Source organism: Theropithecus gelada, chromosome 4 (genome assembly GCF_003255815.1).
Source record: "Theropithecus gelada isolate Dixy chromosome 4, Tgel_1.0, whole genome shotgun sequence".
Lineage (NCBI taxonomy): Eukaryota > Metazoa > Chordata > Mammalia > Primates > Cercopithecidae > Theropithecus > Theropithecus gelada.
The window spans coordinates 5,199,035-5,226,835 of NC_037671.1; the positions used below are offsets into that span (position 1 = coordinate 5,199,035).

General features: G+C 47.1%; 1 long non-coding RNA gene across 1 annotated transcript in view; it reads left to right on the forward strand.

Moving 5' to 3' along the window:
* The first annotated feature begins 404 nt into the window (after positions 1-404).
* The window catches only part of LOC112623524, a 31,933-nt gene continuing 4,536 nt past the window's right edge, over positions 405-27,801 (forward strand). Inside the window, exons 1-2 of the long non-coding RNA XR_003119156.1 lie at positions 405-555; positions 2,051-2,108. This is a non-coding gene — a long non-coding RNA (uncharacterized LOC112623524). The remainder of the gene's footprint in view (positions 556-2,050; positions 2,109-27,801) is intronic.

The window sequence follows — 27,801 nt, forward strand, 5'->3', positions numbered from 1 at the left end:
CAGGAGGAGGCTATGGGGAGAGGCTGGGGAGGCCAGGGAAGTCCTGCGGGATCCAGGTTGAGATGGCAGCCCCCTTTGCAGGGGGCTCCTAGCTTCTCCCCACTCAGCTTGCACTATGTGAGGGGGACCAAAGTCTTCGAAAGTGTCTGCTATCCCCCTAGTTGCTCATGTTTTATAAGGAAGAGTGAATGGCTCAGTTGTCCAAATTCACCAAGAGGGTCTCAAACTGGGTTCTGTAAACACTGGTCAAGGTCCTCTGCAGAGGGGCTGAGAAGATGCTGGAAGAACCGTTTCCCTCACACACTGAAGACATGATCTATGAAGATCTGTGAAGACGTGAAGGCACATGCTACAGCTAAAACCCAGTTCCACTGGCATCCGCAGGACGGCACAGGCCAATCGCGGCTGACACAAGTGGTGGGAGGTGCTCGTGCCACCTTCGTGGTGATCAGAAACAGCCCCGTTGCAGGTGCCACCACTTCACTTAACACTGGGTGCGGGCGGCTCTGTCCGCTCTGAAAATCACATCTTTGGTGGACATCAGCGTGGGCCTGGGTGAGGACTCACAACTTTTTTTTGAGGGTTGTGTGTGTGTGTGTGTTTGTGAATTGTTTTTATTTTTCACCTTTATTGAGATATAATTAGTATACTTTACAACTTAGCCATATAAAGTGCACAATTCAGTGGTTTTTTGGCATATGACGTTATTCATTTTTAAAAATGGTGGTAAAATATATATATATATTTTTGAGACAGAGTCTCGCTCTGTCTCCCAGGCTAGAGTGCAATGGCGCAATCTCAGCTTGCTGCAACCTCCACCTCCTGGGTTCAAGCGACTCTCCTGCCTCAATCCCGAGTAGCTGGGATTACAGGTGCCTGCCACCACACCCAGCTAATTTTGGTATTTTTTAGTAGAGATGGGGTTTTGCCATGTTGGCCAGGCTAGTCTTGAACTCCTGACCTCAGGTGATCCACCTGTCTTGGCTTCCCAAAGTGCTGGGATTACAGGCGTGAGCCATCGCACCTGGCCCTTTAACCAATTTTTTAAGTGTACAATCAGCAGCATTAATTACATTCACAAATCTGTGCAACTGTCCCCATATCCAGTTCCAAAATGTTTGCATCATCTCAAGCAGAAACCCTGCCTAATGGTTATTAAACAACGACTTCCCGTTCCTCCCTTTCCCTATCCCGCTCCTCCCTTTCCCTATCCCGCTCCTCCCTTTCCCTATCCCGCTCCTCCCTTTCCCTATCCCTCTCCTCCCTTTCTCTATTCTGCTCCCCTCCCTCATTGGATCTACTTTTTGTCTCTGCGAATTTGCCTATTCTAGGTGTTTCATGGAGGTGGAACTATACACTATGTGTCCTTTTGTGTCTGGCTTATTTCACCTAACATGATGTTCTCAAGGTGCATCCATGTTGTAGCATGCATCAGCATGTCCTTCCTTTGTATGGTCGAATCATGTTCCGTTGTACTCATGTGCCACATTTTCTTTCTCCATGTATCTGTTGATGGACGCTTGGGTTGTTTTCGCCTGTCAGCCATTGTGGATAGTGCTGTGTGGACATGGGTAAGTATTTGTTCAAGGCCCTGCTTTCAATTCGTTTGGGTATATTCCTAAGAGCAGAATTGCTGGGTTATATGGTCATTGTTTGGTTTTTTGAGGGACCATCAAACTGTTTTCCACAGCAGCTGCACCATTTTACATTTCCACCAGCAAGTATGAGGGCTCTAATTTCCCTATATCCTCAGCAATACTTGTTTTCCACTTTTTATTGAACTTTTATTATAGTCATTTTAGTGGGTGTGAAGTGACATCTCCTTGGGGTTTGATCTGCATTTCCCTAGGAACTAATGATGCTGATTTTTCATGTCCTTATTGGCCGTTCGTATATCTTCTTTGGAGAACTGTCTATTCAAAGTCTTTGCACATTTTAAAATTGGGTTGTATGTCTTTCTGTTGTTGAGTTGTGGACATTCTTTACATATTCTGGATGTTAAACCTTTATCAGATACATGATTTCTAAATATATATTTCCCATTCCCCAGGTTGTCTTTTCACTTTCTTGCTAATGTTCTTGGATGATCCACAACTTTTCCAGAGCAGGTAAAATAGCTTTTCTCCCTCTCTCCCTCTCCCCATCCCTGGCCTCCTTGCTGCCTCCCTTCTTGTGAAGGCAGACAATTAAGTGACTGTGGGAAGGAAGGGGCTTTGATGTGCTGGGACACCGAGGGAAACCTTCTCAATCTGGCTTTCTCAAAGAGGCCCTTTCTTTCCTGAGGGTATCACCCTGCAGAACATAAAATTCCTCAGAGCGAATTAATCATTTCCCATCTACAGAGGCTACTTTCAAAGTAAATATCCCAATCATCTCTGACTCCTGGGCAGAGTCCTAAGCTCTGCTCAGCCACATCTGCTTCTAGCATCCCATGTGTCAGGACGCCCACGTTCCGGGGCAGAAACTCCACCGTGCAATCAGAGCAAGGCTGCTTCTAAGACCTTCATCTCTCCGCTGCTTCATAATGGGGAAGAGATGTGCCTGAATGTTTCAAATTAAGACGGGGTGTGGGAACCTCGTCCTACAATGAAATGACGGGAACCTCAAAGCGGGGTCATCGCAAAGGATGCTGTTCATGTTTTCCATCTGAGTCCAAGCCTGAGCTTGGCGCTCTGTGGAGAGTAGTCCAGTTTCATTAATGGGGTCAGGGCCACTCCCACTCCCACAGCCCCTTCTCAGCTGGGTGAGTGCCCACACCTGCCAGCAGCCCTCCCCGTCTGTCAGCTGTCCCCAACTCCAGAGGTCCTGAGTGTGACAAGAACAGATTCATTCCCCAGGACTGTATCAGCGAAACTCGGCCAGGGCAGGGTCTTGTGCTTTAAAAAAAAAAAAAAAAAAAATTATTATGGAAAATTCTAAGCACATGCAGAAGAAAGCCTCCAGATTCCCACAGTCAGCTTTAACAATTATCCACGCATGGCCAATCTTGTTTCAATTTTACCCCCAGCTTCTGCCCCCTGCTTGGTACCATTCTGAAGCAAATTCCAGGGCTCACAGAAGTTCAGTCATACAGGTTTCAGATTATATATCTAAAAGGCAAGGACTTATTCATATAAAGACCCAAATCCCTTGTCACATGTCAGCAATATTCACAATGATTCCTGATCATCATCCCGTATCCAGTCATGGCTCACATTTCCAAATGTCTCATCAGTATCTATTAATGATCCCATCTGTTTGTTTGTTTGAATCATGGATCCAAAAAAGATTCACGCACTGCATTTGGTCAATATGTTTCTGATAAGCTGTAGCTGCACTGGGTGTTCAATAAGCTGAATCTGGTGCTTGGGAGAGGGGGCGGCAGTAGTGTGGTCTGGAGAGGTGGGCCTCATCACAGCAGGGGCCCCTGAAGTGGGTCTTCAGGAAACGTTTGCAGCAGGTGGTTCTCAGAGAAAAGTGTTAAGACGGAGTATGGAGCGGGGGTTGGGGGAAGTTTACGTGGGATATTTACTTTGTAGGATTTAACATTTTTATAGTGAGACTATATTTGTACGTTATGTATGAAATTTAAAAGTGAATTTAAAAATAAAGACGAGAATAAAATGAAGACAGTGCATCAACCAGCTTGGCAGGTTCTGGAGACGTGGCTTGGAGACAGAGATGTACATGCAAGACACAATAGGAACAAGTAAGGCCCTGAGCAGAGAAGGCCAGGAGCTTCCTCCATCCTTTGTCTCTTCCTTGGGCCAGAGGGACAGCAGAGAGGAGGCCTGGGTGTTCTTTGGTCCTTGGGCATGAGCTCCGCCCTCCTTCTTTTGCTAGACCTGTGGACATACCATTTTCTGTACGTAGATTTCAACCCTTCACCTTAGCCTGCTGTGATTTTTAGGATCCTGTCCGCGACGGCTCATGAGATATTGGATGCAATTACAAGAATCAGATAGAGATGAAAAACTGCTAGCGCTGTTGAAAAATGCAGGACCAGCAGCCACAAGGGCCTTTTTTTAAAAAAAAAAAGCCTGTAAAGGTCAAACTCCCTGTGAGCCTCAGACACAGTTCTAGTGCCGTCCCTCACCCGGCTGGAGAGAGTAAGGCAGGACCCCTGACCGGGCCTGAAGATGGGGAGCCCAGGAGAGGCAGCGGTGCGCTTGCCCTTACTTCCTTCTCCCAAATGAACCTGTTAAACAGAGGTTGCCATTCTTTGGGGAGGAGAGGGTGAGGGATGGAGAGAAGCCGCAAGACTCCTCCCCAGTTTTTCCCCAGAGGACTGTAGTGGAAATTTCATTCCCTCTTAGAAAACGTAAGGAGGTGGGAAAAATGCTGCCTCTGGCTCAGCCTCTGTGCTTCATTTAACTAACTGGAGATGTCTTCTTCTCTCCTGTGACTGAAAAGAGAAACAGTCTTTTAAATGCCTCATCCCAACCACCATGCCGCACCACCATGTGGTTCTTTAGGGCTGACGAGGAAGTGCCTGTGTTCAGACTCTGCCCTTACGGCGGGATTTAGTGAGGAGAAAGAGCACAGACTTCAAGCTGAGTGACTGAATGTGTTTGGCCGCTGTGTGTCATTACGATAATGTCCTAATGATGTAACCAGGAGGCCAGCAGAAAGCCCTCGGTTTAGATGTTCTCATCTGACTCGAAAGCTTCATTTCTAAGGCAAGTGGTCTCCAAATGAAAGATCCAGTGCTGTTCTGTTGCATGTGGACAGTGAATGCGAAATCTACAGCTGTGAAAATATGGATCCCATTGTACACAATTTTTTAAATAGGGTCTATTTTTTAAAGCAGTTTTAGGTTCACAACTTGAGGGGAGAGCACAGAGATTTCCCGTGTACCCCCTGTCCCCCTCTCAGCCTTTCCGACCATCGGCATCCCCACCCCGTGAGACGTGACTTACAATGGATGAACCTTCACTGACGAATCATTATCGCTCAGAGCACACGGTGTGCATTCCGGCTCAGTCTTAGAGTTATATTTAATACATTCTATGGTTTGAGGAAATGCCTAATGACATTATCCGCCACCGTAGTATCACACAGAGCAGTCTCACCACCCTAAAGATACTCTGTGTTCCAGCTACTCATCCCTCCCTCTCCTCGACCCCATTATCAAGAGACAAAATTACCACAAATGTAGTTCCAAGATCGAATTCGCTTTTGTTTGTGATTCTAGAATGGGGCAACATTGCTTTCTGTAAAGTAGAACGGGTGCTCCAATGGGATGAGCAGGAGCAGTTAGTTTTTTTTGTTGTTGTTCATTTGTTTGTTTGCTTTGTGACGGAGTTTCACTCTTGTTGCCCAGGCTGGAGTGCAAAGGTGCAATCTTGGCTCACTGCAACCTCCGCCTCTGAGGTTCCGGCGATTCTCATGCCTCAGCCTCCTGAGTAGCTGGGATTACAGGCATCCACCACTACACCCAGCTACTTTTCGTATTTTTGGTAGAGACAGGATTTCACCATGTTGGCCAGGTTGGTCTCAAACTCCTGACCACAGCTGATCTGCCCACCTCGGCATCCCAAAGTGTTGGGATTATAGGCGTGAGCCACTGTGCCCAGCCCGAGGTGGTTAGCTCTATAGGCAGAAAAGGCCTGAAGAAAGCAGAGATGGGACAAAAAAGCAGATTGGGTGCTTCTAAGTTACTTTCCTTCTAGGGTTAAAACAGAGGGGACTTCCTTATTACGAGGATTCAGGTTGACTGTAATATGCTGGGTTTTTTGGGAAAACCGACCTGTTTCAAAGTTGAGCCTGATTATGTGGCACTGAGCACAAGGGACTCCATTCTGGCTTGGTGTGGTCTGCTGGGGCCTAGCTTGGTCCAAACCAATGGCCTCCTGTAAAATGCATTTACCATCCACCAGCTTTTCAGGTCCTTGGGTTTTGACTCCTCTTTCCAGGCCTGGGCGTCTTTTTTGTCTGGGGCTCTAGAGTTTCTATCTTTAGGCCTGGAGAGTTTTCTGAGAATTTCCATTCCCAAGGCTGCCCCTCACTTAGCCTGCAACAGTATCCCCTTTCTTTGTCTCATTAGCTGCCATTGTAAGCTAATTTATTCATGTAAATCAAGGAATCAAAAAAAAAAAAAAAAACAACCAAACATACCAACTGAGTCATGGGAGAGCAGAGAAATAAAAGTGTATGGTAATGTTATGGTAATAGCATTTTGATTATTCAAAGAGCATTATTTTTCCCCAAGGCTATGAACAAAGCTTGTTGATTTACATGATGGGTAGTACTCTGTCAGAATATCGTTATTTATTTTAATTTTATAATTGCAACTTCTAGGGTTAAGTCATCTTAAGGCACAATTACAGAGGAATAACAATTAGTTAGTTGAAATATGTGACTAGTATAAAATTACCAGTTTTAAAATCAGTAAAACATATGACGATCTTTCTTAACTTATACAAATGAAGACTGAAAGGTTGTGTTATCTTGGCCAATGACCCAGTTGCAAAAGTAGAGGGTAATTCAACCTCATACAATTCCCCAGTTCAAGCTGTGATGATGGATGTCCACTACACTTATTTGATGTTGACATAGAGTGGTTAACCTAAGCACAAATGTTTGATAATAACAGTGTATGTAGCAGGCCTGGACATATGAGGCTTGTTCACTATTTCAGAATTAACTTTTGCAGTGATAAAAGCCAGGGACGTGCAGAGAGAAGAAGGAGAAGCAGAAGGAGAAAGAGGAGAAGACAAGGAAAAATTCTTGGCATAAATTGTTCATCAACAGGCGATTTTCATTAAAACAAGGCTAGGATCAACTCTGGAAAGCTTGATAAATCCCTGATAAGGTGCCCAGATGTTCTAATGAACTTTGTTGGAAGTTTTGCCATTTCAAGTTTATGCGTTTTGCCCAAAGGCTAATGATTGGGATGGCCTCAGCATCTGATACTGATTCTTCAAAGCAGCGCCCCCTCCTTGCCCTGGGACATTGAGTGCCTGCTGGAGAGGCTGCAAATTGGATCAGCCTAATAGAAACTGCAGTCAGGCCTGGAAGCAATATTCAGGCTCACTTTTCCAGGAATAGAAAGAAAGAATTCTTGGGATCTTTCCGCTGCCTGACAGTGATGAGTATGTTTTTCCAGACAGACTATAGGCTGCCTTCTAAGACCCCCAATACATTTTCGAGTATGCTTCTTGAAGGCCTGAACACAGAAGATTCACTCAAAAACCAATTTATCCACAGTTCTTTGGTTGATCTCAAGCAGGGTCTCTCTCCTCGAGGAGCTTACAGTCCTATGGAGACATATGCCAACTGACAAAGACCATGACGTGGCCAAAGCACAACAAGGCTGTTATCTTTCTAAGGCTCCAAGACTCTCAGCCTAAAGCTCCCATGTGGGGCTTGGTAGTTCCTGACACCCAGGACTCTGTTCTCCTGTCTTACACATGCGTGGGCTACTAGATCTACTGAATTCATTTCACCAAAGAAAGATTCATCATCAGTTGTTCATCCTAATCTGATTGCTTAAATTTTGTAAAATTTACAAAAGGGAAGAAGGAAATGGACTTGGAGAACATAACCAGATATCAGTCACCTGAGCTACAAAATGATTTTTTAAAAAGTTGGCTCTCATTTGGAATCCAGTTCAAAATATAAGACCAAAGAAATTCTGTTGTCCTACAAAAGGGCATCAAGGTTCATAAATGAATTTGGAGATATTTTACTTCAAATAAAAGTATGTTCTGTCTTTAAAAAAAAAAAAAAACCAATCAGCCTTCACTTGAAGTTACTACAAAAAAAAAAAAAAAAAAAAAGGAATATATAAATAGCAGGATTGTCTGGTCTAGCCCATTGTTCTTAATGCCATATTGCTGTTGCATTCATTTCATACAGTCATAGACTGTTAGATCTGAAAGGAAGCTTAGCCCCAGAATGGCAAACTACTTTCATTAAAAAAGCCAATAGCAGTGGGTTGGTGGTGGCTGCCTGGAGCCCAGGGTTGAAAAGGAGTCTGAGTTCACGTCAGAGCCCAGGGACGTGATCAACGGATGATGTCTGCCACGCACATGGACTTGGGGAGGAAGGGCACGCCTCATAGGTGCTAGCCTTCTTTTCTTATGGATAAGAAACTGGAAGCCACTGACATACAATAAACCCAGTGTGTGTTCCTGGCAGAGCTTAGAGGAGAACACCGTGTTTCCCCCCCACATAGAGGAGCACACACCTCAAAGGAGGAGCTGAGTCAACCAGAGGAGCCAGCAGCTGGCAGAGAGGACACGCATATGGATCGGCCCCGGTTGTACACACCACACCGTGCACTGGGGAGCTGTTATGGCCCCAGCCCAGTTTCCTGTCCACTGGAGGCCTTTGCTTGGCGTTGGGTGGGGACTGGAGAGCAGGACTTGACCGAGCAGAGAATGAGGGGAGGGATGTGCCCAGCATATGGGAGAAGAAGTATTCCTTGCACGACTGGCAGCGATTAGTCACACTTGGTTCTAGCTATGCTTCCAAGCCTAGCTTATCTTTAACACCCAGTCTCCCTCAAGACAAACAATATAAAGGAGAGAAAAACACTTTGGGGTCATTTAGAATTACTTGCGTCACAGATCCAATGAAAAAGGCAGCCATCGAGGCGCGGAGCAGGGAGAGGAAGCTGGGTGCCCGGTCTGCAGCTCAGCAGCCAGCTCCTCGCCTTGTGCAAAAAGTACTTTTGTTAGACATTCCTTATCAGGACTTAGAAACTGACGTTTTGTTCCAGAAGTTCTTTATCCTGCGATATCTCTAAACTAGGTAGCTTGCCCCAAAATGTCAAAAAAAAATAAAAACATTTAAAATTGCAACTTCTGAATTGAGCCAGCAAGAATAGTATATTTGGGAACAATAAAATTTCATTGTGGGGGTTTCTATGCCAATGAAGTAGCAAAATTTGAGGCCTAGAATAATAATTTTTTAAAATGTAGCTGGATTCTAATGGAACAGAAGACCAACTGTTGGAAGACAGCAGAGCAAACACTAACAAGTGCTCATGGGCAGAAATCACCAGTATTAGAATCTACCTGGTGGAAATGATATTTCTGAATTCTGTTCTGAAATCTTAACAGAACACGGTTCTTCCGTTTTGGTGAACTCCTCTCCAACGGTGGGGTGTTTCAGGTGTTGACAGCCACCCATGTTCTGACATGAGGAATGTTCCCAGCTCCTCTTTGTTCTCTGTGACCTTGGCTTAGGTTGACATCTTAGTGTGAACGCTCTTGCCACCATGTGCATTTCCAAGCCTGACCTACCCCTGCAGGCCCTGATGAGATTCTCTCTCTTATGAAGCCTTGCCTCCTAGTCTCACTCGCTGAAGCTCTCTTTCCGTTGTTTGAACACTGGCCATTCCATTTGCCCTGCACTGATTTTTAATGCTACCCAACGCTTGTACAAAATAGTGACTTCGGCTGCAGACCTGTGGTGCAGTGAACAGACTTGTCCAAAAGTCCCTCTGGGGGCTCTGGCCCTACGTTGCCTGTTAGATAAACTCTCTGGTACCAGGGGATTCCCAATTTTTTCAGTAGAAGAAGCTGCCCCAAACCTTGTTCCCTCAGGACTGGGGATTCCTTCCATCGCAGGAGGGACCACAGATACCCACAGGTGCATAAATTCTCTAGGGTCAGCTGGGCATGGAGGCTCACGCCTGTAATCCCAGCACTTTGGGAGGCCGAGGCTCGCGGATCATGAGGTTGGGAGTTTGAGACCAGTCTGGCCAACATAGTGAAACCATATCTCTACTAAAAATACAAAAATCAGCCGGACGTGGTGTCACATGCCTGTAGTCCCAGCTGCTCAGGAGGCTGAGGCTGAGGAGAATCGCTTGAACCCGGGAGGCAGAGGTTGCTGTGAGAAGAGATCACACCATTGCACTCCAGCCTGGGCAACAGAGCGAGACTCCATCTCAATAAATAAATAAATAAATAAATAAATAAATAAATAAATAAATAATTCTCCAGGCTCAACGTGGCTGATGTTCAACAGGCGTCTCGTCCTGTAAAGAGCCGACAGAGCAAACCCAGACTGCCTGGCACCGAGCAGACTGTTGATGCCCCCATGGACAGGGCTGCTTTGCTGTGGGGTCCCTGTGAAGAGGGAGGCCACGTCCCCTCCAAGAACAAAGCTCACGCCTCAGGTCCTGCTGTGCCCCGGGCTGGCACATTGCCCTGTGGGGTGTCGGGAAGCTCAGTGGTCCTGCACGTGTTCTTCTCTTGTTGACCTGGGCACAAGTGAAGTCTCCTGAGAAATCCTGCTCAGCTCATACTGTGTGCCGTCCAGACGTCCTCCGGCACCTCCGCAGATGAGGGGTGGAGGCTCACGGAGGGTCTCGCTGGGCACGAAGAGACCTATGCTGCGTGACGGCATCTAATCTCCCCTAGTGGGTCAGGGACGGTTTAGCCGGATGGGGCCATGGTAGCTCCTCTGACCTGGTGAGAAAGCTGAGGAAGGGAGACACGGGGAGATCCCGGGAGATCACAGGGTTACTGTGAAGGTCACAGTGATGAAGAAATGAAGGCTCAGGAAGGGGACTCGGATGGCAAATTCACAAAATGAGACCCTGAAGGGTCCTGGTCCAGCCCCCACGTGCACGTGAGCAAAGGCACTGAAAGTCTCTGAGCCTCACAGGTGGCCCGGAAATTCAGGAGTCTGCCTGCCTGTGACGCGAAGTCCTCTTCTTCTCTGCATCCACTGCCAGTTGCCCCTTTGCCTCAGCACCCTCTTTGCTTTGGCATCCATGAGCCCTCTCTGGTTTCATCCTGTCCTGCATCCCAGTGACTGTGGCTTTTCCCTTCTCCATCTGCCTCTTCCACCCTCTCCTCCTCTCAGGCCGTGTTCCTCCTCACTGGCCTGGAAAGTCTCACTGTGCAGGGCCAGACGTGCCCAGGACAGCTGCTGCCTCCAGGCACTGTGGGCCAATGCAGGGCCTGGGGCCTCCTTGGCATTTGCTGAATTTAATTGAGAAGAAGACAAAGGTATGTACCAAGGCACCGGGCGCCATGGTAAGGCACCACGCACTTTCCACGGTATCCACAGGTACCCTAGGGACAGAGGGGCACGGTTGCAAAGGCTTGAGTGCCTGGAGAGCGGGGAGCTTCCCGTGGAGCAGACTGAGCACAGGCCTCCAACTACAGAAGCGGAAAGAGCCCAGGGGCCCAGCTGCGGGCTCGGAAACCCATCACTGGCTTCCACCTGTCCTTGGAGGCTGTGCTTCCCACAGACAGCCAGGATACTGAGGCAGTAACCCTCCTGGGAAATGGGGAATTCCTCTGACAGACGCTGTTGGCTTGAGAGCTATCTGATGGCCCCTCAGAAACATTCTTAGACTACGGAGTGGTCCGGAGACATTCCCCAACCCTCGCCCCCCGTCTCCTTCACTTGGTCTGACTTGCATCTAGCCTGGCGGCTCTCCCAGGCTTACCTGGCTCTCCCATTCTTAGAGGTGTTTCCCCTTACAGTGCTTGTGTATTTCTCAGGTCTTGGTACCTGCTTCACTGAGGACCTGGACTAACAAAGTGAGCCTTGCATCTGACCTAAGCCTTGGCAGACACAGGGAGGAAGCCTCACATGCTGACTCTCAAAGCCGGAAAGGGATCTCGAACCCTGTGACAAGTCAGTCAATGTCTGCTGTTTCCCACTCCTGGGCAGTAACCACATGAATGGCCTGTGTCTACCATAGAATGACAATTAAAAATTCCTTAGACATGCCCAAGAAAAATGTGATAGAAAATAACAAGCTTGCTCTGATATTAGGGCAGGAAAAGGATGGATACAGAGTTTATTGATACAGAGTTATTCTGCTAATTATCCAAATCTCCGCTTTTTTTTTTTTTTTTTTTTTTTGACAGAGTCTTGCTCTGTCGCCAGGCTGGAGTGCAGTGGCGCAATCTCGGCTCACTACAACTTCCGCCTTCTGGGTTCAAGTGATTCTCCTGCCTTAGCCTCCCGAGTAGCTGGGACTACAGGAACCCGCCACCACACTGGGCTATTTTTTTGTATTTTTGGTAGAGACAGGGTTTCACCGTATTAGCCAGGACAGTCTCAATCTCCTGACCTCGTGATCCGCCTACCTCAACCTCCCAAAGTGCTGGGATTATAGGTGTAAGCCACAGCGCCCGGCCAAATCTCTGCTTTTTTTTTTTTTTTTAAAGCTGTGAAGATCCGTCTAATTAGTTAAGATGTATGGCAAGCATGTCACAAGCATTTTTTCAGCTAGCTCAAGCCATTCTACGTTATGAAAGCGGTCCAGGAGCAGCTGTTAGGAAATTCAGATGATCAAACGAAGACTGTGAAGAATTCTTTCCAGATACTAATGCCCAGCATCCACTAGGCACTCTCGGAACCATGGCTGATTAGAATAGTAATTCTAAGTTAAATGGTGAAAATGCTGGGTTGGACTGCCCTGGCAGGAGCTGACCATTTGTTCAGTGGGGTGTGGAACAGTTCATGGAAATGGGGAGACAGGCACGGACCTCGCCACTTCATACGTGCGATTCTTACAACATCGCCATGACGTATTTATTATTATGCCCATTTTGCAGATATGGGTGCAAATGAGGCTCAGGGTGGTTAACTTTCACAATCAGTCAATACAATTGAACTCCATGTCTGTTTTGTCTAGTCCTCCCTGCGTTCATCCTTCCAAGGGCCTGCATTCTTCCCCCCAGGTGAGAAGATGCTCAGTGGCCCTGCAGAGCACAGGCAGAGTCCATGCCCATCCACTTCTCTGTCCTCAGCACCCAGCCTCTGCCTGGCACAGACAAGATCCCCCGTAATGTTGCTGAGTTGAAGGGAATCGGGTGACAGTTTAATGAAGGGCCATCTTTCCAGTGTTTAGAACCATGTTTGCTTATTTGTTTTTGCTTCAGCTTAATTTTCCTTTAAGCCTCCACCTGTGGGTCTCTGCGGTTTTCAAAGGTTAGACTAGTTCAGCAACTACAGAATTGCCCTGCCCTGGGGCGATCTTACTTCCAAAGAGCAAGCACAGTTACCAAACTCTGTACCCTGTTCTCTGGTCTAGAAAATATAGTCACTCAGCAAAGCAGACTGTCAGCCCTTGTGGTCTGAACTGTATCCTACTGACCTGAAGGAACCCTGGCAGCCCCAAAAATGGAATTCTCTTGGGGAAGCGGGTAGATACCTCTTTTGAGTTGACTCGTCCTTCCATTTCTTAGGAATAGCTTTTTGAGAAATGTTTTAAAAGTGTTCCTTAATACAAAGGAAATATGTTCATTATAGGAACATTAGATTTAAACATAAGCAAACAAACGAGAATTTAAAAACACTCATGATATCTCATGATTTCTTTTTGTTGTTGTTTTGAGACGGAGTCTCACTCTGTCACCCAGGCTGGAGCACAGTGGTGTGATCTCAGCTCACTGCCACCTGGGTTCAAGCCATTCTCACGCCTTGGCCTCCTGAGTAGCTGGGATTACAGGCACCCGCCACCACACACAGCTAATTTTTGTATTTTCAGTAGGGACGATGTTTCACCATGTTGGCCAGGCTGGTCTGGAACTCCTGACCTCAAGTGACCTGCCCGCGTTGGCCTCCCAAAGTGCTGAGATTACAGGCATGAGCCACTGTGCCCGGCCTGATTTCTTTTTTTGAATTTCCCACAATTATGACTACATAACACTCATGATTTCATCATCCAAGAATTGCTGTTATTTACACCCCAGCATGTACCTGTCCAGCCCTTTTATACGTTTGTCCAGGGTGCCCCATAATCTTTCAGTGGTCCCTGGGTGCTGACTCTGCTCTCCACGCACACTGATACTGGAGGTGGACATTTGTGATTTTAAGATATTCACGGCAGATAGTGGTAAATATCTGTTTTTCTACTTGTGAGAACATAGAGTGATAATCGTGTCTTTTTTTTTTAAGATGGAATTTTGCTCTTGTTGCCAGGGCTGGAGTGCAATGGCACGATCTCAGCTCACCGCAACCGCCCCCCTCCAGGTTCAAGCGATTCTCTTGTCTCAGCCTCCTGAGTAGCTGAGATTATGGGCACCTGCCACCACGCCTGATTTTGTATTTTTAGTAGAGATGGGGTTTCTCCATATTGGCCAGGCTGGTCTTGAACTCCTGACCTCAGGTGATCCACCCGCCTCGGCCTCCCAAAGTGCTGGGATTACAGGTGTGAGCCATCGCGCCCGGCCTGTAATATCTTTTTTTAAGTTAGAATTATGCTGTGAACATCTTTCTGCATTCACCAGTCGTCATGGTAGTGGCAGGATGGAGCCTCCTGTTCCGCAGGTACCATCACTTACTCACCGAGTCCTCTGTTCCTGGATAGTCAGTGGTTGATGCTTCTCCCCTCTCTTTTATATTACAAATAATGCTTTCAGGAAAACCATTTTACTATGTCTTTTTGGTTTTCTCCCTAGGATATATTTCTCAAAGTAGAATTTCCAGGTGAAAGGGTAAGCAGATTTTTTTTTTTTTTTTTTTTTTTGAGACGGAGTCTCGCTCTGTCGCCCAGGCTGGAGTGCAGTGGCCGGATCTCAGCTCACTGCAAGCTCCGCCTCCCGGGTTCACGCCATTCTCCTGCCTCAGCCTCCCGAGTAGCTGGGACTACAGGCGCCGGCCACCGCGCCCGGCTAGGTTTTTGTATTTTTTAGTAGAGACGGGGTTTCACCGTGTTAGCCAGGATGGTCTCGATCTCCTGACCTCGTGATCCGCCCGTCTCGGCCTCCCAAAGTGCTGGGATTACAGGCTTGAGCCACCGCGCCCGGCCGGGTAAGCAGATTTTTAAACTTCAAATACTCACACCAAATACACTGCCAGAAAAGTTGTTCCTATTCACATTCCCACAACATTGATGAGAGAGCCTGTGTTCCAGTGACATGCTCTTGCAGCTCTATGTGTGGGCGTGTATGTAAAATTGCCAACTTGATAAACAGTGTTTTATTTTTGAAAATTTGGAATGCTATTGTTCCCTGTTACTTTTTAAAACATGACTGGTTTGCGAGAAAATAAGCCTATTTTTCCTGAGAAATGAATTCCTGGTCTTTGATGTCTCTGGCTAGAAAGACCTGTGTTTTAAAATGTGAGTTTTATTCTTATTCGGGTATATAAGGCCAACAGATCAGGAGATGACTACCACTGAAGAGGTAGCTTATTACACACAGTTCCAAAGAGGAGGGGCGTGCCGTGTCATGGGGGCACATGAAAGCACCAGGTTGGTTGGGAGGTAGAGGAAGGGGAGGAACTGTGGCCAGAGCCTTTACTGGGGTTTCAGCAGGAAGGAACAGGTAAGGAAGGGTAAGCAGGCTGAGGATTGGCCTTGTCGAATAATTTCAGCAGGCTCTGGCTCATAGGACTGTCCCTAGTTGTCTGGTACATGGACCTGGGTGTATTAGGGAAGGTGGATGGTGGCCCAGAGCATGAGAACCCCATGAGGGAGGTGGTTGGGGTATATATGAAAGGTGGGAGCTTGCAGGTGAATTGTTTATCATCTCAAGGAATTAGCTACCTGGGGGTGGGGTGGGGCAGAGTGGGGAGGAGCAGAGTCTCCAGGGTCAGCCTAGGCCCCGGATGTGGAAGCAGCAGAGTGTAGAAAATAAAGGCGTGGTTCACATGGCATGCCGCTGGCTCATGGATGGTGTGTGCAAAACAATCTCGTGTCAAGTGAGGAGGCTCAGGCTGCTGTCCTTGTCGCTGCAAGCCCTGCTTGGAGAATGAAAGCCCACTTGTTGTAAGGGTCCTCCAAGCATCCCAGCACCCCTGGGTGGGACCAAGGGCATGCTCCACCTTCTATCACAAGGACCGATTAGTATCAACAAGACGGCGCCGTGGAATGCACTTCTCAAATTGTGGACAGTGAGCAATTCCTAAAGGCGCTCAACACCTCTTAAGCAGGAAGGTGAAGTCTTGTTGTTTACAGTTCACTTTTTCTTTGTAACATATTCTATTTCTGAGACCTTTCTTATACATTTTATTTAGCCAAGGCTCTTTGCCAAAGAGTTTCCATCCACCCCACTGCTATTTGAGGCCATGCTTGCTGTGAGTTTCTCTCATTCCTCTCCCTGCTTCACCCACTCCTTCTGAAAAACACAACTGATTGATGGTCAATTTGGCCACAGAAGCCTATTATTGGAAGTGATGGAATACAGGAGGATTTGTGGACTAGAATTGTTTTTTTTCTTCTTCAAGAATTACAAGCTAACCCCAAATTATGGCAAGAATTCTTCAGGTTCAATAATTAAAAGCAAAAGGCAGTCCCCACGGAGAAAAAACAGTGTGGTCTGGAAGATATCTTTCAAATTGAAGCAGACTGTGTAACTCCCAAATATTATGGATACAAATTAGCTATATTTGATCACTGGATCTTATTTACCCTAATTGTCTTCATTTCTGTGGTTTCCTCATACATTGTGTTTACAGCACACTTGGTTTCGCAGTTCAGTGTTGGAGTCTGGGCTGCAGGGGTGGCGAGAGCGAGCTTCAGATTTGTGGAGGAGGGAGGGTAGACAGAGAGAGAAAGGGGAGAGAGAGAGACAGAGAGAGGAGAAGGAGAGACAGAGAGGGAAGGGAAGGAGGGAAGGCAAGAGTATAAGGGAGAAGCAGAGACACAGAGGAACGGAATGAGAAAGACAGGGAAGACAGAGACATAAGGACAATGAGACACAGAGAAAGAGAGGGAGAGACAGAGGGAGTGAGAGAGGGAGAGAGAGAGGGAGTGAGAGAGAGAGAGAGGGGGAGAGAGAGAGGGAATGAGAGAGGCAGCCAGAGGTGGGGGGGGAGCAAGAGAGGGAGAGAGAGAGGGAGCAAGAGAGGGAACCAGAGAGAGAGAGAGAGAGCGGGAGAGAGAGAGAGAGGGAGTGAGAGAGGGAGAGAGAGAGGGAGCCAGAGAGAGAGAGAGGGAGAGAGAGAGAGCGCGCTAGAGAGGGAGATAGGAAGTGAGAGAGGGAGAGACAGAGGGAGTGAGAGAGGGAGAGGGAGAGAGAGAGAGAGAGGGAGAGAGAGGAGAGAGGGGGAGTGAGAGAGGGAGAGAGAGGAAGCGAGAGGGGCCTTTTTTGGGAGATATGCTTTTCCTCAAAGACACAGAAGTCTTACACATTCAGACCAAAGATATGCTAAAAACCAGCACATTGTGTTATGTGAAATGTTTCGCTTGTCTCTTGGAATGATTGATGTGAACCTGAGAAGAATTTGAAATGTGAGCAGCCAAGCAACCAGGAATTAAAACCTTATCTAAAATGTAGGCAAAAACTCCAGACCACTGTAGTTAGGAAATCGGGTTAGAAATCTCCTGAGAAGTGACTTTCCCACAAGATTTCTGCTGTTTCCTAGTTCTGAGTGGATGAGAAATATGACAAAAATGTACCATTGCTTTTAGTATCGCCTGTCCCTTTTTCTGGTTTGGGGTGAAAGTAGGAAACCAAGAGATGCAAACAAACGGATACACAAGTGTCCCCCCCGGGAGTCACCCTCTGGTTTTCGGGTTTCGGGAATGTTGCAGGGGTTTCTGTTTTCCAAGCTTTCTTTTCTGTTCCCAGAACCTCGGCCTGCAGGGATGTGGCACTGTTGTCACAGTGGATGCGGGCGGCTGGACGCTTGCTCCCCTCGGGTGACTCGGCTTCAACTTCTGGCTGGTTCAGAGGGAAAGCAAGACTCGTGGTCTTGATGGACCCCGTTTTTGTGGGCATCTGTTCGCGTGGGCCTTGCATGCACAGCCTGCCCTGCAGAGCTGGTGGGCATCCCAGCAAAGTCCCAGAGCAGAATGGGGGATCCCAGTAGGGGCTGCGGGGAGGCTGGTGGTGGCCTTGCTGTACTCACCTTTGCCCACAGCTGGAAGTTAGTGCTTCAGGTGTGAACACGTGTTCACACTTCCCCTGCACCAGGAGTCTCCACACACCCAGTGCCTGGGCATGCATTTATGCTGTGGGACGTGGGAGCACTGGGGACTGTGTAGACAGAGCCACACCTGTACCTGGGCAGGAAGCAGAGCAGGGAATGTGCTTGGGGGTCTGTGCATCCGTGCATGTGTGTGTGCATGTGTGTACCTGTACATGTGTGCATGCATGTGGACACGTGTGTATATGTGTATGTGTGTCTGTGCAAAATGGAGCTGTGGTGATCTAGTCTGCTAGATTCTAGGGGTTATAACTGACTTCAGGATGGATCACAAGTAGCTGGTTGCATCTCTGACAAGCTAACCTTCCTGCGCTGATCCGTGCAGGCTATTTCTATGACAAATTGGATTTGCTCCCAAACAGCCCATTCTTGGGGAAATGCATTGCATTTCTTCTTTTTTGGATAAACGATACGGCCTGAGATGTGGGCTGGCTCCTCCCCTGGCTGAGCCGGGCGAAGATGCAGGAGGTCACACTCTTCCTGGGGTGGCTGTCCTGAGAGCTGCCAGGCCCAGCTCACTCCAGCTACTTCCTCAGGATGGGAAGCCCAGGTGAAGGAGGCACATCAGGAAAGTTTTGGTCATTTTATCTCTTTCCAGAATAAAGCTCCAATATTGTAGATTCAAGGAAGAATTTTGTTTCATTTCAGTTTTGGGTTTTTCTACCCAATATAGGTCAGCTGGATCTCGCAAGCTATTCTGACTGACTTCTAAGGCACAGCCTGTCGATTGTAAGGATTTGTATTGTTCTCCTCCACCAGAGAAAGAGTTTGTTGGGGAAGAGGAAACAAGAATTGCTACGACTGGTTAAGAAAATATCTACTCGAGAGTTTAGCTTCCCCATGCCTTTGGGGGACAGAGAATTCTATAAAGATCATGAGGCTTCCCAGAGCTTTCCATCTTTTTAAATGAGGAATTTGTTTAAAATCATCCATAATTTAGTAATATGTTGCTTTAAGATGGCAATGTTTTAAAATAAATAACCCCATAGTAATCAGTAAGCCTTCTATTCTTTTAATCGTTGTTTGCTAGAAACGTTTGCCGGACTTGCTCCATGCATCACAATTTATTATTTGTTTGGTGATGAAAACAGTCCATTAGAAATTGTGTTAGAGTTTACTTTATAGCTCAGTATCCAGGAACAGCAAGAAATCCATTCACCTCCCTGTCTACAATGCTTGATTAGTTCCCGCATTTCAGGCTGATAGCACTTACTTGGTTCTTGCTTGTCTCCAACTTGCAGTAATGTAATCTTTTATAAAACTTATATAAAGATATAAAACACATCTTTCAAAGTTTATCATTTATAGCCTATAGGTTCAGCCATCAAAAAACATATGATTTAAGTTCATTAGTCTTAATTTTAGATACGTTTCTGCCACTCCGAAGCTTATTAAACCAATTACCATAAATGAGTCTGTTCAGTCATCTTCCATGAAATGCACAGGCCCAGCACACATCACTGCTTTAACTACTTAGCTATTGATTACATACTAACTACAAAAATATGGAAAATCAGCATACATGTTTTATGCATCACCCCTGAGATGTGCCTGTCTGTTTGAGTGGAGTTGTATCAAAATTACATTTCACTTTTATGAATTCAACCTTATGCGTTCAGCAAAAAGAAAAAAATATATTAAATGCTGTGGTCGATTACACACTCTCATGCGTCCCTGTGTGTCCTGGAGTGAAGCAAGGCTGGGGGCTGTGCAGGTGCCGTGCCCCTCATCAGCCACATGTGGCACAAACACCCATGCGCTGAGTGTGAGCCCAGGGCTTAAAGAGAAGTGGCCTCTAAACCCAAGCAACAGCTTCATTTGGTTCAGCCGAAGAAGCAGCCAACACTTCTACCAATGAAGGAAATGACGAAGGGCATGTCCACGTGGGGCATTCTGAGGACGGCTCAAGGTGACGCCCTGTTTCCCTCTTAGGTTCTGATATGAGAAGCTACCCTGTGGGTGAGCGACAACTCCACTCAAAATTAATGACAGATGGGTGATATTTTCAGCACAATTTGAATTCCCTTGTTTCTTTCTCGTGTTTACTTCTCTGATGTTTCTGTGATCCTTTCCTGAACTTCAGCCTGCGCTCAGCACGTGCTCGTCACCAGCTGAGCAAACCCAGGGCGAAGAGATGTGTGTGCTGGAAAGTCAGAACAAAAGAGTCAACAGGGCGTGTCAGTCTCAGCGTCGCTAAAGGCAGCACCTTCCCTTGGCAAAAGCTGTTTTTGAAACAGAAAATAATTCGGTTCTTATCCATGTGCAGTTCTTACAGATGCAACCTGTGCCTCCAAGGTCCCCCTTTTTAGGGTTTCTAAGGAGGCAACCACGTCCTAATTAAACACTAAGTAGGCCTAACCTGACCACGCTTTTCAGTTATACTTTTAAAAGAGCTATTTTCTGAAAATATACCCTGCCCTGAATTGAGCTGAGAATTGATTTTTATCACTAGCTGTAGCTGATATACTGTGAAGTTAATTGCCTTCAAAACTCTGAAGCTCCTTCAGTCATGAACCAAATGATAAAATATAGAGTGAATTTTAAAATTGTAGAGTGAATTTGGGCATTTCCAAGCACACACTGTAATAGGTTTCCTTTGGACTAAGTTATCTGAGTTGACTTTTTCCTCGATAAAAATGTATGTGATAAATGGAGACTCCCCAGTTTTCTCTTTATTGGATTCAACAGTCATCCGAATCTGAAGTCCCATTTGCATCACTGTTAACCAAAAGCTGCACCGCGTCTCCTGGTCCTGCAGATTCTGGTGTACTAGATCACGGTGGCACCGAGATCGGAGGTCGGTGATGGTGGTGGTTAGGCTTTGTGTTAGTCGGACCCTTCCCCAGGTCTCCAGGAGAAGGTTTCCAGTTGTTGCTATGGCCTGGCTTGTGTGGCGCCATTGGGAAAGCTGCTTATGGAACAGGATGGCCTTTCCTCCCTTCCCATCTCCAGGTCATCCTGCAATTGTCTGGTGCGAGGTCCTGCTGTAGGCACCCTGGCAGAAAAGAGAAACTCACAGACAGAATGCATGACAGACATCAAATGTGCAGCACAGAGCAAAGTGGAAAGATTTCCACAGCTTCCATGGTTGTGTGTCTGTGCATGCATCTCCACAGGTGCTCTGCTCTCCTGGCAGTCAGGGGCTCCGGGCTGCCTGGAAATAGGCCATTGGCAAGTGTTCATTAGCCCTAAAACATGGGACACCCTTTTCTCTCTGGTTATAAGCAGCTCACATTCCCCATTTTGTGGACACTGCTGCCTCAGGGTTTATGAGCTAGTTAGTTCACTGTATTAAGACCTGGGCCAATGATAGTAGAAGCTGTCCTCTAAGTGTCCCCCGCTAGTTCTCTTCCCTCCTAAGTTATGACAAGAGCTACACATATCAGAGAAGGGTCAAGGACCTCTTTTCTCCTAACTCACATTCTCGCTCCATCCCAAGGTTCATTACATACATCTGGGTTCCCTTTACAACAGCAAAAATTGTGTTCCTGGACATCTATGTGGGAGAAGAATTCATCCTTCATCTTAAGGTCATGGAGAAAAGTCATGCAGGGGTTATAAAGGGTTGAAAAGTGATGCCTCTCCTCACTGCCCCATCCCTGCTGTCCAACCTTAAATTTATGTCTACTTGGAACCTGTGAATGTGGCGTTATTTGGAAACAGGGTCTTTGTAGACTTAATCAAGTTAAGATGAGGCCATACTGGAGTAGGGCGGCCTGTAAATCCAACATGACTAGTGTCCTTACAAGAGAAGAAAGCTTGGACACACACACACACACACACACACACACACACACACGGAGAACACCATGTGAACACAGGCAGCCATAGGGGGATGCTCTGCAAGCCAAGGAATGCCAAGCATTGCTGCAGCACTGGGAGCCGAGAGAGGCCCAGTACAGAGGCTCCCTCAGGGCCTCTGGAAGGAACAGACCGGCCAACACCTGGATTAAGACTTCTGGCCTCCAGAACAGTGAGAGGATACATTACCATTATTTTAAGCCACACAGTTTGAGGTGATTTGTTACAGCAGCCTTAGGGGTTAGAATTGTGAATAAATGTTAGTAGCTTTTATTAAATTATCTATACTATAAAATGAAACAATAGAGGCTAGACACGAGTTAGGGAAGTCATTGGTGGTATTTAATGCATCTTACATTGGTAGTAGTGGGGACTCCACAATCATTTCCCGCTTCTCCTTCCTTATTTGGAGACATTTCAGGATTTCCCTCTCCATCCATTCCAACGAGATGCCTGTGTCATTGTTTTCCTTTGTGGCAGATAATGCAAAGTAAGAGGCATTTTTTTCCTGGGTCTGCTTGATGTGGAGAAACTCCCCCTGGGTCCCCCACTCCCCACACACAAGGCCGCACACCCGAAGAGCAGGACGGTTTTCAGGACTGGGTTAACCCTGCCCCTTGGATTGCTCTCCAGTTCGCACTGAAAATTGACACCACAGCTTTTTTGTGTACTTTGTCTCCTTTTCTCTTCCCAAACCCCAGTCTCCTCTTTTCTGTCTGTCCTGAACAGTGCTGGCCAGGAGGGAACATGGGTCAGTAGGGCAGGCAGGGAGGAGCTGGTACAAATCACGGCACCGAGAACCTGGTTATTGGTGTACTGATGCAAATTCTGCCGAAGAATTTTCACCAGGCTGCCTGGGGTCCTGAACACATCTTCATCAGGGCCTTAAGCCAGAGCCTTTCCTTGGTCCGGAATCCCAATAGGAGAGATGCAAGATGCATACACTTAGGAAATGATCAAAAAGATAAGTCTACCCAGAACGAAAATTAATACAATCACTCCAGAAAACTGTTTAGCAATGATCTCCTAAAGCTAAACATACACATTACCTAAGATTCAATGATCCAACACACATGCACACAGAAATGCATACACTATGTTCAGCAAAAGGCATGTGTATGTTCATGGGGGCACCATTTTCATAGCCCCCGATGTGGAGACAACCTCAGCATTCTTCTAGAGTAGAATGAATAAATCCTGTGACATGTTCAAACAGTGGAAAACTGTGCAGCAATGAGAATGAACATAGGCAACAGCCTAGATAAATGCCCAAACATAATCTAAAGCAAAAGGACTCACACGGCTCCATTGACACAACATTCAGAAACAGCACAAATGGGACTATGGCAGTAAAGTTTGTGTGAAAGCTACCACTGGAGGTGGAGTGACTGGGGCCAGGAGGGAGCTTGGTCATGCCTGTTTCTTGATCCCAGTGCTGCTGGCATAAGTGTGTTTCCTTTTGGACTATCCATCCAGGGGTGCAACTGTGGATTGTGTGTGTCTAGCAGTATTCACGTAGGCCGGCGTTGTTCAGTGTGGAGTGCAGACCACCAAAGAACTGAGATAGACCACCAAAGACTGATAAGAGCTTTCCGGAAAAGCCCCTCAGATATGCAGAATCCTAACGGTCCACGTCGGAGCATGCATTACAGCCCAGATCCTTTCCTTTCTGCAGCCACAAACATCCCCAAACCTCAGAACATTCTAATACATGGCGCGTGGCTCCAGCCTGTGCTTGGTCGGACCTCCCCATTAGACCCCAGGTTGAGTCAGAGTCTCCACAAGAAATAAATGGTGAAACAAATTACAATAATTTGAGGGGATGGACAAAGTTGACAACAGGGTTTAGGGACACGACGGGTGATGGTAACGCTGGGTGAGGGCAGCCAGTGGTTACAGGAAGCTGAAAGGTGAGAGTGCTGTGGCAAAGGCCGGCTGGAGAAGAACTGTCACCTTAGCTCAGGGGACAAAGCCCGTCAGAAGCAACTCCTCAGGAAGGAAGCTGGGGAACAAATACCCTGACCTCACTCTCTATCACCAAGGCCAACTGGAAGTCAGAGGACGGAAGCCTACTGGGGAGGCCCATGCCAGGATGGGGGACATGCAGCGTGGACCTTGGGAACCAGAACAGAAGAACCCGTGGTGCAGACACCGAGAGTGCCGCGCGTGAGGCCACGGAGAGCTGCAGCCCTTGGCCAGGACCTCTGTGTCCCAGCTTTGAAAGGCTTTCAAAGCCTTTAAAAAATAGGTTTGTGTTTGCCTAATTTATTAGCTTTCAATGCTGTCTTAGAAATGTCTTGATTTCTGACATGGTTGAAAAAGGGTGCTTAGATAAGAAACTGAATGAATTCCTTGCACAGGGCTACCCTGGAAGAAAAATGCAGCAAGGTTTGCTTTTCTTTTTTCTGATACCTTTTCTCTTTAAGTTTGCTAAACACAGATGTGAGAAAATCTAAAACATGCAAAGTAGGATCAGGAGCAGTGGCTCATGCCTGTAATCGCAGCACTTTGGGAGGCAGAGGCAGGAGGATCACTTGAACCCAGCAGTTCAAGACAAGCCTGGGCAACGGAGGGAGACCCTCATCTCTACAAAAAATAAAAAAATTAGCCAAGCATGGTGGCATACGCCTATAGTCCCAGCTACTCAACAGGGCGAGGTGGGATGATTGCTTGAGCCCAGGAGTTTGAGGCTGCAGTGAGCCATAATCACACCACTGCACTCCAACCTGGGTGGCAGAGTGACACCCTGTCTCTAAAACAAAGCAAAAACACCCTACAAAGTAGAAGTTGTTGAACAGAAGCCAGGGGATGGGTGAAGAGGTGACACCTGAAGTCAAGATGGGAACTGGCAACAAGAAGTTAAAGGGCAGGAGAGGGATTCTGGTATCTACCTTCTCCCTAACCCTGTGTGTGGCCGTCTCTCCAGTAATAACACACCCAGTCCAAAGCTCCAGAATCTCAGTGCACATTCGAGGGCTTTTCCTTTATTTGCTTTGTGCTCACCCGAGACTTGATGGAGAAGAGACAGCGAGAGCACGTCTATGATCATAGTTCATGTACATTTAAAACATGAATTATTTTGGTGGGGATGACATAGACTCAGAAATGTGCCCACAGTAGCAAACAGCTCAATGCATTTCACGCTGTGGACACACCCAGCAGCCATTAGGCTGTGACGTTGTCTGGAGCCTTGGGTACGCTTGACTGACCAGTTAGGCCGAGTGCCACGGGAGGGGCTGCCTGAGCCACCCTCTGTGAATCAGCCCAGCTTCTTGTTCCTGGTGCACTCGGAAAACGATGGATTCTCCTAGGGAGAAAAATTATCCCCAAAAAATGCTTGCGTAGAGTTCTGGAAAGGAAAGAAAAACAAGATAGTTAAGTGGGATGGATGAATTGAAGATGACGCAGGAAGTGTTAGGCCATATCTTATAGAAATAGTGGCATATGGCTGGGCGCAGTGCCTCATACCTGTAATCCCAGCACTTTGGGAGGCTGAGGAGGGCAGATCACAAGGTCAGGAGATCGAGACCCTCCTGGCTAACATGGTGAAACCCCATCTGTTCTAAAAATACAAAAACTTAGCTAGGCGTGGTGGCACACACCTGTAGTCCCAGCTACTTGGGAGGCTGAGGCAGGAGAATCGCTTGAACCCAGGAGGCAGAGGTTGCAGTGAGCCAAGATCACACCACTGCACTTGAGCCTGGGGCAACAGAGCAAGACTCCATCTTAAAACAAAAAAAGAAAAGAAATAGTAGCATATCCAACATTTCTGCCCAACCTCCTTTGCTCATCTGGAAGAAGCAAGAACCATTAACAATGTCACGAGTAAATGTAGTTAATTCTAAGGCATGACTTGCTTGAGAGCAGGAATGCTGACATCAGGGATGTCTAAAGAAGATGTGTTTATAGAAACTTAATTGAACCTTTAGGCTGACAATGGGCTTAATAAAAATGGCCTCTTTTTGCTACTTTATCGCATGAAATCCAGTGAAATGAGTCAGAAGAAAAGTGACCTAATACATATTGCCACTCCATCAAATTCACTGTCACAGGGAGCTGTGGATTTAATGATACTGACCAGACTTTACAAGTATTGCGTTCTTTTGGTCCATTAATAATATTTAGGGTGTGTGGTAACCACAAACGATGGTGAGCCTGGAATAATGAGCCTTCAGGTCTTGGGGCTTATCCTGCTTTCTGGTTATGTTTTCCATATAGGATTACATAATTGGCCAGCAAATGTATAATGGTTTGGATGTAATAATGGCATAGTCTGACTTCCTAGCGGTCCCTGACTTTCCGAACACCAGATTCATCCAAAAACTTAAAAACCAAATAAATATTCCTTCAAGTGATTACTGCATTCCAGTTGTCATCTGGCTTGTAATGACTGGTTTTCAGTGTTCAGCGATGGCCCGGGCATAAAATAAATCTCGCTCCGATCCTCCATGTCAGCACCGGCATTAAAGCCCATAAACCATCCTCTGCCTCGCCTGTCATTGCCACCGCATTCTGAGTACTGGCTAATAGAAACCTGCCCCGCCAGCCCAGCAGCCACCAGACAGACATTTTATGGTTGCTGTTCCCTAAGCCAGATGAAAATGATTAGGAAACTACAAGGGCTCTTTTGATATGACCTATTAATAGCCATGTTATTTTGTGATGAGCGTAGCAGGGAGCCTTGGCATGGAATGGGCGAAGAGTGGGCACTGTCTCCCATCTCCCAGGGTGATGCCTGGGGTTGCCCCGCGCCTCGGCCCCCGGGACAACACTGTGCCTCCATCTCCCACACTGCTGCTGCCGGCCTCCTTCTGTCCCTCCACTGGGAAAGAATGTTCGACATTCAAGCTATTCCAGGCAGCATCCTTTATGTCTCGTTTCACGGGTCTGTTTCACACCGTGGTGAGCGCTAGCTGTAACTCTCATACCTCGGCTATTTGTCTTGGCAGCTCCTCCTGTTTTGCTAACTGGACAGAATCAGGCAGAGGCGGCCTCCCCTGCACACAAGGGAAGGGGTGACATCTGTCATCCTCTTCTGCCTGCGGGACGCCCACAGAGGCCTCTGGGCAGGGCCAGAGGGTGAACGTCCTTCATCCTTCTCTTTCTCCCTCTCTGAGCTGTGAGAAAAATGCTGAGGGAATGATTTTGCTCACAGCCTTTTGGGCAGACATTGAAGCAAAACAGATGACAAGGGTTGGCAGGGTTCACTCAGCAGTGGATATCTGGGGAGGAGACCCAGGACTCCCACCCGCCACGCTGGCCACCTGTGGCAAGAGTATGCACTTTGCACACTCTCCAAGCCCTGAAATCACCCGCATGGGGGGTGTGTGTTTTCCATGTGCCCAAGTGGCATGGCACCACAGGCACCACCCAACAGGGCAGGGGCATTAGCCCAGGCAAACCTTTCTCATAAGTTTAGATCTCTAGGCTCATCAAAATGGTTGAATACTTCCTGATGCCAAGGGAAGGAGAATGCGGCGGGGAGGCACAGCTTTAAAGTAGAATTTCTCCTGAATTAGGGATAACACTATCAGGTTGCAGAGTTTAAGAAAGAACATAGAGTAACAAAAGAGGATTCAGAATTCAGAGAATGAGTTCTAGTCACGTGTCAGACGGGGTTATCTCACTACTGGCTTCTGCTGAGGGAACTAGGGATGAGAAATTGGCTTCATCCAAGGTTGGCTACCATATTTCTGTGACTCATGGCCTGTGTCTGGCACTGGCCTTCAAGAAATGTTAGCTCCAGGCTGGGCGCGGTGGCTCACGCCTGTAATCTCTAGAAATTAAGAGTTTTCGATGTAAGAGGCAGAGGGGAATAAAGAGGTTTTTCTTGTTCAACACTTTCCTATTTTCCTAAACAAAAAGAGTCTGATGCAAAATAGAAAATTCAATTGCACACAGTTTATCTAGATACTCTGTCTTATGTATAACAGGAACTCCAAGAGGTAATCAAGACTCTTCCTATTCACAGATGACTCAACTGAGCACTTTGGGAGGCCGAGGCAGGTGGATCACAAGGTCAGGAGATCAAGACCATCCTGGCTAACACAGTGAAACCCCATCTCTATTAAAAAATACAAAAAATTAGCCTGGCATGGTGGCGGCGCCTGTAGTCCTAGCTACTCAGGAGGCTGAGGCAGGAGAATGGCGTGAACCCAGGAGGCG